Below are 13,047 nucleotides of genomic sequence, written 5' to 3' on the forward strand. Positions count from 1 at the left end.
TCACTTAGAATCTAGACAGAAGAATTCTCAGAGACTTCCCTGTGCTCTCTGCATTCCACTCACAGAGTTGAACCTTCCTTTTGATAGAACAGTTTTGAAACACTCTTGTGGTAGAATCTGCAAGTCGATATTTGGAAGGTTTGGAGGCCTATCCTGGGAAAGGAAATATCTTCCCATCAAAACTAGATAGAAGCATTCTCAGAAACTTCTTAGTGATGTGCGCATTCAAGTCACAGAGTTGAAGCTTCCTTTTGATATAGCAGTTTTGAACCACTCTTTTAGTAGAATCTGCAAGTGGATGTTTGGAGAGCTAAGAGGCCAACACTGGAAAAGGAAATATCTTCACGTAAAAACTAGACGGAAGCATTCTCAGAAACTTCAATTGGCTTTACGCATTCAACTCACAGAGTGCAATGTTCCTTTTGAGAGCGCAGTTTTAAAACACTGTTTTTGTAGAATTTGCTAGAGGATGTTTGGAGCGATGTGGGGCCTTTGCTGGAAAAGGAAATATCTTCACATAAAACCTAGACAGAAGCATTCTCAGAAACTCCTTTGTGATGAGTGCATTCAAATCACACACTTGAACCTTCCTTTGGAAAGAGCAGTTTTGAAACACTCTTTTTGAAGAATCTGCAAGTGGATATTTGGAGCGATTTGAGGCCTATGCTGGAAAATGAAATATCTTCACCTACAAACTAGACGGAAGCATTCTCAGAAACTTCTTTGTGATGAGTGCATTCAACTCACAGAGTTGAAGCTTCCTTTTGACAGAGCAGTTTTGAAACACTCTTTTAGCAGCATCTGCAAGTGGATATTTGGAGCGCTTTGAGGCCAAGGCTGGAAAACGAAATATCATCACATAAAAACTCGACAGAAGCATTCTCTGAAACTTCTTTGTGATGAGTGCATTCAACTCACAGACTCGAACGTTTCTTTTGATAGAAAAGTTTAGAAACACTCCTTTTGTAGAATCTGCAAGTGTTTATTTGGAGCGCTTTGAGGCCTATGTTGGAAAAGGACATATCTTCACATCAAAAGTAGACACACGCATTCTCAGAAACTTCTTTGTGATGAGTGCATTGAACTCACCGACTTGAACCTACCTATTGATAGAGAAGTTTTGAAACACCCTTTTTGTAGAATCTGCAAGTGAATATTTGGCGCGATATGAGGCCTATGCTGGAAATGGAAATATCTTCACATGAAAACTAGACAGATGAATTCTCAGAAACGTCTTTGTGATGAGTGCATTCAACTCACAGACTTGAAGCTTAATTTTGAAAGAGCAGTTTCGAAACACTCTTTTTGTAGAATCTGCAAGTGGATATTTGGAGTGCTTTGAGGGCTATGCTGGAAAAGTTTATATCTTCACCTAAAAACTAGACAGAAGCATAGTCAGAAACTTCTTTGTGATGTGTGCATTGAACTCACAGAGCTGAACCTTTCTTTTGATACAGAATTTTGAAACACTCTTTTCGTAGTATCTTCAAGTGGATGTATGGAGTGCTTTGAGGCCTATGCTGGAAAAGGAAATATCTTCACGTAGAAACTGGACAAAAGCATTCTCAGAAAATTCTTCCTAATGAGTGCATTCAACTCACAGAGTTGAAGCTTCCTTTTGATAGAGCAGTTTTGAAACACTCTTTTAGCAGCATCTGCAAGTGGATATTTAGAGCGCTTTGAGGCCAAGGCTGGAAAACGAAATATCATCACATAAAAACTCGACAGAAGCATTCTCTGAAACTTCTTTGTGATAAGTGCATTCAACTCACAGACTCGAACGTTTCTTTTGATAGAACAGTTTAGAAACACTCCTTTTGTAGAATCTGCAAGTGTTTATTTGGAGCGCTTTGAGGCCTATGTTGGAAAAGGACATATCTTCACATCAAAAGTAGACAGACGCATTCTCAGAAACTTCTTTGTGATGAGTGCATTGAACTCACAGAGTTGAACCTACTTATTGATAGAGAAGTTTTGAAACACCCTTTTTGTAGAATCTGCAAGTGAATATTTGGCGCGATTTGAGGCCTATGCAGGAAACGGAAATATCTTCACATGAAAACTAGACAGATGAATTCTCAGAAACGTCTTTGTGATGAGTGCATTCAACTCACAGACTTGAAGCTTCCTTTTGAAAGAGCAGTTTCGAAACAGTCTTTTTGTAGAATCTGCAAGTGGATATTTGGAGCGCTTTGAGGGCTATGCTGGAAAAGTTAATACCTTCACCTAAAAACTAGACAGAAGCATAGTCAGAAACTTCTTTGTGATGTGTGCATTGAACTCACAGAGTTGAACCTTTCTTTTGATACAGAAGTTTTGAAACACTCTTTTCGTAGAATCTTCAAGTGGATGTATGGAGTGATTTGAGGCCTATGCTGGAAAAGGAAATACCTTCACGTAGAAACTAGACAAAAGCATTCTCAGAAAGTTCCCTGTGCTTTGTGCATTCAACTCACAGAGTTGAACATTCCCTTTGATAGAGCAGTTTTGAAACACTCTTTTTGTAGAATCTGCAAGTGGATATTTGGAGCGCTTTGAGGCCTCTGCTCCCAGAGGAATTATCATTGCATAAAAACTAGATGGAAGCGTTCTCAGAAACTTCCTTGTGATGAGTGCATTCAACTCGCAGAGTGGAACCTTCCTTTCGATAGACCAGTTTTGAAACACTGTTTTTGTAGAATCCGCAAGTGGCTATTTGGAGCTCTTTGAGGCTTATGCTGGAAAAGGAAATATCTTCATCTACAAACTAGACAGAAGCATTCTCAGAAACTTCTTTTTCATGTGGGGATTGAACTCACAGAGTTGAACATTCCTTTACATAGAGCAGTTTTGCAACACCCTTTCGGTGGAAAGTGAAAGTGCTTATTTGGTGCGATGGCGGCATCTAGTGGATAAGGAAATACATTCAGATGAAAACAAGATACATCCATTCTCAGAAACTTCTTTGTGATGACTGCATTCTACTCACAGAGTTGAACCTTCCTTTTGATAGAACAGTTTGGAAACACTCTTTTTGTGGAATCTGCAAGTGGCTATTTGGAGCGCTTTGAGGCCTATGCTGGAAAAGGAAATATCTTCACATAAAACCTAGACAGAAGTATTCCCAGAAAGTTTTTCTGATGTGCGCATTCAACTCACCGAGTTGAACCTTCCTTTAGATAGAGCAGTTTTGAAACACTCTTTCTGTAGTACCTGCGAGTGGATATTTGGAGTGCTTTGAGTGCTACACTGTAAAAGCAAATATCTTCACTTAGAATCTAGACAGAAGAATTCTCAGAGACTTCCCTGTGCTCTCTGCATTCCACTCACAGAGTTGAACCTTCCTTTTGATAGAACAGTTTTGAAACACTCTTGTGGTAGAATCTGCAAGTCGATATTTGGAAGGTTTGGAGGCCTATCCTGGGAAAGGAAATATCTTCCCATCAAAACTAGATAGAAGCATTCTCAGAAACTTCTTAGTGATGTGCGCATTCAAGTCACAGAGTTGAAGCTTCCTTTTGATATAGCAGTTTTGAACCACTCTTTTAGTAGAATCTGCAAGTGGATGTTTGGAGAGCTAAGAGGCCAACACTGGAAAAGGAAATATCTTCACCTAAAAACTAGACGGAAGCATTCTCAGAAACTTCAATGGGCTTTACGCATTCAACTCACAGAGTGCAATGTTCCTTTTGAGAGCGCAGTTTTAAAACACTGTTTTTGTAGAATTTGCTAGAGGATGTTTGGAGCGATGTGGGGCCTTTGCTGGAAAAGGAAATATCTTCACATAAAACCTAGACAGAAGCATTCTCAGAAACTCCTTTGTGATGAGTGCATTCAAATCACACACTTGAACCTTCCTTTGGAAAGGGCAGTTTTGAAACACTCTTTTTGAAGAATCTGCAAGTGGATATTTGGAGCGATTTGAGGCCTATGCTGGAAAATGAAATATCTTCACCTACAAACTAGACGGAAGCATTCTCAGAAACTTCTTTGTGATGAGTGCATTCAACTCACAGAGTTGAAGCTTCCTTTTGACAGAGCAGTTTTGAAACACTCTTTTAGCAGCATCTGCAAGTGGATATTTGGAGCGCTTTGAGGCCAAGGCTGGAAAACGAAATATCATCACATAAAAACTCGACAGAAGCATTCTCTGAAACTACTTTGTGATGAGTGCATTCAACTCACAGACTCGAACGTTTCTTTTGATAGAACAGTTTAAAAACACTCCTTTTGTAGAATCTGAAAGTGTTTATTTGGAGCGCTTTGAGGCCTATGTTGGAAAAGGACATATCTTCACATCAAAACTAGACAGATGAATTCTCAGAAACGTCTTTGTGATGAGTGCATTCAACTCACAGACTTGAAGCTTCCTTTTGAAAGAGCAGTTTCGAAACAGTCTTTTTGTAGAATCTGCAAGTGGATATTTGGAGCGCTTTGAGGGCTATGCTGGAAAAGTTAATACCTTCACGTAAAAACTAGACAGAAGCATACTCAGAAACTTCTTTGTGATGTGTGCATTGAACTCACAGAGTTGAACCTTTCTTTTGATACAGAAGTTTTGAAACACTCTTTTCGTAGAATCTTCAAGTGGATGTATGGAGTGATTTGAGGCCTATGCTGGAAAAGGAAATACCTTCACGTAGAAACTAGACAAAAGCATTCTCAGAAAGTTCCCTGTGCTTTGTGCATTCAACTCACAGAGTTGAACATTCCCTTTGATAGAGCAGTTTTGAAACACTCTTTTTGTAGAATCTGCAAGTGGATATTTGGAGCGCTTTGAGGCCTCTGCTCCCAGAGGAATTATCATTGCATAAAAACTAGATGGAAGCGTTCTCAGAAACTTCCTTGTGATGAGTGCATTCAACTCGCAGAGTGGAACCTTCCTTTCGATAGACCAGTTTTGAAACACTGTTTTTGTAGAATCCGCAAGTGGCTATTTGGAGCTCTTTGAGGCTTATGCTGGAAAAGGAAATATCTTCATCTACAAACTAGACAGAAGCATTCTCAGAAACTTCTTTGTCATGTGGGGATTGAACTCACAGAGTTGAACATTCCTTTACATAGAGCAGTTTTGCAACACCCTTTCGGTGGAAAGTGAAAGTGCTTATTTGGTGCGATGGCGGCATCTAGTGGATAAGGAAATACATTCAGATGAAAACAAGATACATCCATTCTCAGAAACTTCTTTGTGATGACTGCATTCTACTCACAGAGTTGAACCTTCCTTTTGATAGAACAGTTTGGAAACACTCTTTTTGTGGAATCTGCAAGTGGCTATTTGGAGCGCTTTGAGGCCTATGCTGGAAAAGGAAATATCTTCACATAAAACCTAGACAGAAGTATTCCCAGAAAGTTTTTCTGATGTGCGCATTCAACTCACCGAGTTGAACCTTCCTTTAGATAGAGCACTTTTGAAACACTCTTTCTGTAGTACCTGCGAGTGGATATTTGGAGTGCTTTGAGTGCTACACTGTAAAAGCAAATATCTTCACTTAGAATCTAGACAGAAGAATTCTCAGACACTTCCCTGTGCTCTCTGCATTCCACTCACAGAGTTGAACCTTCCTTTTGATAGAACAGTTTTGAAACACTCTTGTGGTAGAATCTGCAAGTCGATATTTGGAAGGTTTGGAGGCCTATCCTGGGAAAGGAAATATCTTCCCATCAAAACTAGATAGAAGCATTCTCAGAAACTTCTTAGTGATGTGCGCATTCAAGTCACAGAGTTGAAGCTTCCTTTTGATATAGCAGTTTTGAACCACTCTTTTAGTAGAATCTGCAAGTGGATGTTTGGAGAGCTAAGAGGCCAACACTGGAAAAGGAAATATCTTCACCTAAAAACTAGACGGAAGCATTCTCAGAAACTTCAATGGGCTTTACGCATTCAACTCACAGAGTGCAATGTTCCTTTTGAGAGCGCAGTTTTAAAACACTGTTTTTGTAGAATTTGCTAGAGGATGTTTGGAGCGATGTGGGGCCTTTGCTGGAAAAGGAAATATCTTCACATAAAACCTAGACAGAAGCATTCTCAGAAACTCCTTTGTGATGAGTGCATTCAAATCACACACTTGAACCTTCCTTTGGAAAGAGCAGTTTTGAAACACTCTTTTTGAAGAATCTGCAAGTGGATATTTGGAGCGATTTGTGGCCTATGCTGGAAAATGAAATATCTTCACCTACAAACTAGACGGAAGCATTCTCAGAAACTTCTTTGTGATGAGTGCATTCAACTCACAGAGTTGAAGCTTCCTTTTGACAGAGCAGTTTTGAAACACTCTTTTAGCAGCATCTGCAAGTGGATATTTGGAGCGCTTTGAGGCCAAGGCTGGAAAACGAAATATCATCACATAAAAACTCGACAGAAGCATTCTCTGAAACTTCTTTGTGATGAGTGCATTCAACTCACAGACTCGAACGTTTCTTTTGATAGAACAGTTTAGAAACACTCCTTTTGTAGAATCTGCAAGTGTTTATTTGGAGCGCTTTGAGGCCTATGTTGGAAAAGGACATATCTTCACATCAAAAGTAGACAGACGCATTCTCAGAAACTTCTTTGTGATGAGTGCATTGAACTCACAGAGTTCAACCTACCTATTGATAGAGAAGTTTTGAAACACCCTTTTTGTAGAATCTGCAAGTGAATATTTGGCGCGATATGAGGCCTATGCTGGAAATGGAAATATCTTCACATGAAAACTAGACAGATGAATTCTCAGAAACGTCTTTGTGATGAGTGCATTCAACTCACAGACTTGAAGCTTAATTTTGAAAGAGCAGTTTCGAAACACTCTTTTTGTAGAATCTGCAAGTGGATATTTGGAGCGCCTTGAGGGCTATGCTGGAAAAGTTTATATCTTCACCTAAAAACTAGACAGAAGCATACTCAGGAACTTCTTTGTGATGTGTGCATTGAACTCACAGAGTTGAACCTTTCTTTTGATACAGAATTTTGAAACACTCTTTTCGTAGTATCTTCAAGTGGATGTATGGAGTGCTTTGAGGCCTATGCTGGAAAAGGAAATATCTTCACGTAGAAACTGGACAAAAGCATTCTCAGAAAATTCTTCCTAATGAGTGCATTCAACTCACAGAGTTGAAGCTTCCTTTTGATAGAGCAGTTTTGAAACACTCTTTTAGCAGCATCTGCAAGTGGATATTTGGAGCGCTTTGAGGCCAAGGCTGGAAAACGAAATATCATCACATAAAAACTCGACAGAAGCATTCTCTGAAACTTCTTTGTGATAAGTGCATTCAACTCACAGACTCGAACGTTTCTTTTGATAGAACAGTTTAGAAACACTCCTTTTGTAGAATCTGCAAGTGTTTATTTGGAGCGCTTTGAGGCCTATGTTGGAAAAGGACATATCTTCACATCAAAAGTAGACAGACGCATTCTCAGAAACTTCTTTGTGATGAGTGCATTGAACTCACAGAGTTGAACCTACTTATTGATAGAGAAGTTTTGAAACACCCTTTTTGTAGAATCTGCAAGTGAATATTTGGCGCGATTTGAGGCCTATGCAGGAAACGGAAATATCTTCACATGAAAACTAGACAGATGAATTTTCAGAAACGTCTTTGTGATGAGTGCATTCAACTCACAGACTTGAAGCTTCCTTTTGAAAGAGCAGTTTCGAAACAGTCTTTTTGTAGAATCTGCAAGTGGATATTTGGAGCGCTTTGAGGGCTATGCTGGAAAAGTTAATACCTTCACCTAAAAACTGGACAGAAGCATACTCAGAAACTTCTTTGTGATGTGTGCATTGAACTCACAGAGTTGAACCTTTCTTTTGATACAGAAGTTTTGAAACACTCTTTTCGGAGAATCTTCAAGTGGATGTATGGAGTGATTTGAGGCCTATGCTGGAAAAGGAAATACCTTCACGTAGAAACTAGACAAAAGCATTCTCAGAAAGTTCCCTGTGCTTTGTGCATTCAACTCACAGAGTTGAACATTCCCTTTGATAGAGCAGTTTTGAAACACTCTTTTTGTAGAATCTGCAAGTGGATATTTGGAGGGCTTTGAGGCCTCTGCTCCCAGAGGAATTATCATTGCATAAAAACTAGATGGAAGCGTTCTCAGAAACTTCCTTGTGATGAGTGCATTCAACTCGCAGAGTGGAACCTTCCTTTCGATAGACCAGTTTTGAAACACTGTTTTTGTAGAATCCGCAAGTGGCTATTTGGAGCTCTTTGAGGCTTATGCTGGAAAAGGAAATATCTTCATCTACAAACTAGACAGAAGCATTCTCAGAAACTTCTTTGTCATGTGGGGATTGAACTCACAGAGTTGAACATTCCTTTACATAGAGCAGTTTTGCAACACCCTTTCGGTGGAAAGTGAAAGTGCTTATTTGGTGCGATGGCGGCATCTAGTGGATAAGGAAATACATTCAGATGAAAACAAGATACATCCATTCTCAGAAACTTCTTTGTGATGACTGCATTCTACTCACAGAGTTGAACCTTCCTTTTGATAGAACAGTTTGGAAACACTCTTTTTGTGGAATCTGCAAGTGGCTATTTGGAGCGCTTTGAGGCCTATGCTGGAAAAGGAAATATCTTCACATAAAACCTAGACAGAAGTATTCCCAGAAAGTTTTTCTGATGTGCGCATTCAACTCACCGAGTTGAACCTTCCTTTAGATAGAGCAGTTTTGAAACACTCTTTCTGTAGTACCTGCGAGTGGATATTTGGAGTGCTTTGAGTGCTACACTGTAAAAGCAAATATCTTCACTTAGAATCTAGACAGAAGAATTCTCAGACACTTCCCTGTGCTCTCTGCATTCCACTCACAGAGTTGAACCTTCCTTTTGATAGAACAGTTTTGAAACACTCTTGTGGTAGAATCTGCAAGTCGATATTTGGAAGGTTTGGAGGCCTATCCTGGGAAAGGAAATATCTTCCCATCAAAACTAGATAGAAGCATTCTCAGAAACTTCTTAGTGATGTGCGCATTCAAGTCACAGAGTTGAAGCTTCCTTTTGATATAGCAGTTTTGAACCACTCTTTTAGTAGAATCTGCAAGTGGATGTTTGGAGAGCTAAGAGGCCAACACTGGAAAAGGAAATATCTTCACCTAAAAACTAGACGGAAGCATTCTCAGAAACTTCAATGGGCTTTACGCATTCAACTCACAGAGTGCAATGTTCCTTTTGAGAGCGCAGTTTTAAAACACTGTTTTTGTAGAATTTGCTAGAGGATGTTTGGAGCGATGTGGGGCCTTTGCTGGAAAAGGAAATATCTTCACATAAAACCTAGACAGAAGCATTCTCAGAAACTCCTTTGTGATGAGTGCATTCAAATCACACACTTGAACCTTCCTTTGGAAAGAGCAGTTTTGAAACACTCTTTTTGAAGAATCTGCAAGTGGATATTTGGAGCGATTTGAGGCCTATACTGGAAAATGAAATATCTTCACCTACAAACTAGACGGAAGCATTCTCAGAAACTTCTTTGTGATGAGTGCATTCAACTCACAGAGTTGAAGCTTCCTTTTGACAGAGCAGTTTTGAAACACTCTTTTAGCAGCATCTGCAAGTGGATATTTGGAGCGCTTTGAGGCCAAGGCTGGAAAACGAAATATCATCACATAAAAACTCGACAGAAGCATTCTCTGAAACTTCTTTGTGATGAGTGCATTCAACTCACAGACTCGAACGTTTCTTTTGATAGAACAGTTTAGAAACACTCCTTTTGTAGAATCTGCAAGTGTTTATTTGGAGCGCTTTGAGGCCTATGTTGGAAAAGGACATATCTTCACATCAAAAGTAGACAGACGCATTCTCAGAAACTTCTTTGTGATGAGTGCATTGAACTCACAGAGTTCAACCTACCTATTGATAGAGAAGTTTTGAAACACCCTTTTTGTAGAATCTGCAAGTGAATATTTGGCGCGATATGAGGCCTATGCTGGAAATGGAAATATCTTCACATGAAAACTAGACAGATGAATTCTCAGAAACGTCTTTGTGATGAGTGCATTCAACTCACAGACTTGAAGCTTAATTTTGAAAGAGCAGTTTCGAAACACTCTTTTTGTAGAATCTGCAAGTGGATATTTGGAGCGCCTTGAGGGCTATGCTGAAAAAGTTTATATCTTCACCTAAAAACTAGACAGAAGCATACTCAGAAACTTCTTTGTGATGTGTGCATTGAACTCACAGAGCTGAACCTTTCTTTTGATACAGAATTTTGAAACACTCTTTTCGTAGTATCTTCAAGTGGATGTATGGAGTGCTTTGAGGCCTATGCTGGAAAAGGAAATATCTTCACGTAGAAACTGGACAAAAGCATTCTCAGAAAATTCTTCCTAATGAGTGCATTCAACTCACAGAGTTGAAGCTTCCTTTTGATAGAGCAGTTTTGAAACACTCTTTTAGCAGCATCTGCAAGTGGATATTTGGAGCGCTTTGAGGCCAAGGCTGGAAAACGAAATATCATCACATAAAAACTCGACAGAAGCATTCTCTGAAACTTCTTTGTGATAAGTGCATTCAACTCACAGACTCGAACGTTTCTTTTGATAGAACAGTTTAGAAACACTCCTTTTGTAGAATCTGCAAGTGTTTATTTGGAGCGCTTTGAGGCCTATGTTGGAAAAGGACATATCTTCACATCAAAAGTAGACAGACGCATTCTCAGAAACTTCTTTGTGATGAGTGCATTGAACTCACAGAGTTGAACCTACTTATTGATAGAGAAGTTTTGAAACACCCTTTTTGTAGAATCTGCAAGTGAATATTTGGCGCGATTTGAGGCCTATGCAGGAAACGGAAATATCTTCACATGAAAACTAGACAGATGAATTTTCAGAAACGTCTTCGTGATGAGTGCATTCAACTCACAGACTTGAAGCTTCCTTTTGAAAGAGCAGTTTCGAAACAGTCTTTTTGTAGAATCTGCAAGTGGATATTTGGAGCGCTTTGAGGGCTATGCTGGAAAAGTTAATACCTTCACCTAAAAACTAGACAGAAGCATACTCAGAAACTTCTTTGTGATGTGTGCATTGAACTCACAGAGTTGAACCTTTCTTTTGATACAGAAGTTTTGAAACACTCTTTTCGGAGAATCTTCAAGTGGATGTATGGAGTGATTTGAGGCCTATGCTGGAAAAGGAAATACCTTCACGTAGAAACTAGACAAAAGCATTCTCAGAAAGTTCCCTGTGCTTTGTGCATTCAACTCACAGAGTTGAACATTCCCTTTGATAGAGCAGTTTTGAAACACTCTTTTTGTAGAATCTGCAAGTGGATATTTGGAGGGCTTTGAGGCCTCTGCTCCCAGAGGAATTATCATTGCATAAAAACTAGATGGAAGCGTTCTCAGAAACTTCCTTGTGATGAGTGCATTCAACTCGCAGAGTGGAACCTTCCTTTCGATAGACCAGTTTTGAAACACTGTTTTTGTAGAATCCGCAAGTGGCTATTTGGAGCTCTTTGAGGCTTATGCTGGAAAAGGAAATATCTTCATCTACAAACTAGACAGAAGCATTCTCAGAAACTTCTTTGTCATGTGGGGATTGAACTCACAGAGTTGAACATTCCTTTACATAGAGCAGTTTTGCAACACCCTTTCGGTGGAAAGTGAAAGTGCTTATTTGGTGCGATGGCGGCATCTAGTGGATAAGGAAATACATTCAGATGAAAACAAGATACATCCATTCTCAGAAACTTCTTTGTGATGACTGCATTCTACTCACAGAGTTGAACCTTCCTTTTGATAGAACAGTTTGGAAACACTCTTTTTGTGGAATCTGCAAGTGGCTATTTGGAGCGCTTTGAGGCCTATGCTGGAAAAGGAAATATCTTCACATAAAACCTAGACAGAAGTATTCCCAGAAAGTTTTTCTGATGTGCGCATTCAACTCACCGAGTTGAACCTTCCTTTAGATAGAGCAGTTTTGAAAGACTCTTTCTGTAGTACCTGCGAGTGGATATTTGGAGTGCTTTGAGTGCTACACTGTAAAAGCAAATATCTTCACTTAGAATCTAGACAGAAGAATTCTCAGACACTTCCCTGTGCTCTCTGCATTCCACTCACAGAGTTGAACCTTCCTTTTGATAGAACAGTTTTGAAACACTCTTGTGGTAGAATCTGCAAGTCGATATTTGGAAGGTTTGGAGGCCTATCCTGGGAAAGGAAATATCTTCCCATCAAAACTAGATAGAAGCATTCTCAGAAACTTCTTAGTGATGTGCGCATTCAAGTCACAGAGTTGAAGCTTCCTTTTGATATAGCAGTTTTGAACCACTCTTTTAGTAGAATCTGCAAGTGGATGTTTGGAGAGCTAAGAGGCCAACACTGGAAAAGGAAATATCTTCACCTAAAAACTAGACGGAAGCATTCTCAGAAACTTCAATGGGCTTTACGCATTCAACTCACAGAGTGCAATGTTCCTTTTGAGAGCGCAGTTTTAAAACACTGTTTTTGTAGAATTTGCTAGAGGATGTTTGGAGCGATGTGGGGCCTTTGCTGGAAAAGGAAATATCTTCACATAAAACCTAGACAGAAGCATTCTCAGAAACTCCTTTGTGATGAGTGCATTCAAATCACACACTTGAACCTTCCTTTGGAAAGAGCAGTTTTGAAACACTCTTTTTGAAGAATCTGCAAGTGGATATTTGGAGCGATTTGAGGCCTATGCTGGAAAATGAAATATCTTCACCTACAAACTAGACGGAAGCATTCTCAGAAACTTCTTTGTGATGAGTGCATTCAACTCACAGAGTTGAAGCTTCCTTTTGACAGAGCAGTTTTGAAACACTCTTTTAGCAGCATCTGCAAGTGGATATTTGGAGCGCTTTGAGGCCAAGGCTGGAAAACGAAATATCATCACATAAAAACTCGACAGAAGCATTCTCTGAAACTTCTTTGTGATGAGTGCATTCAACTCACAGACTCGAACGTTTCTTTTGATAGAACAGTTTAGAAACACTCCTTTTGTAGAATCTGCAAGTGTTTATTTGGAGCGCTTTGAGGCCTATGTTGGAAAAGGACATATCTTCACATCAAAAGTAGACAGACGCATTCTCAGAAACTTCTTTGTGATGAGTGCATTAAACTCA

Source organism: Pongo abelii, chromosome 4 (assembly GCF_028885655.2).
Source record: "Pongo abelii isolate AG06213 chromosome 4, NHGRI_mPonAbe1-v2.0_pri, whole genome shotgun sequence".
NCBI classification, from domain to species: domain Eukaryota; kingdom Metazoa; phylum Chordata; class Mammalia; order Primates; family Hominidae; genus Pongo; species Pongo abelii.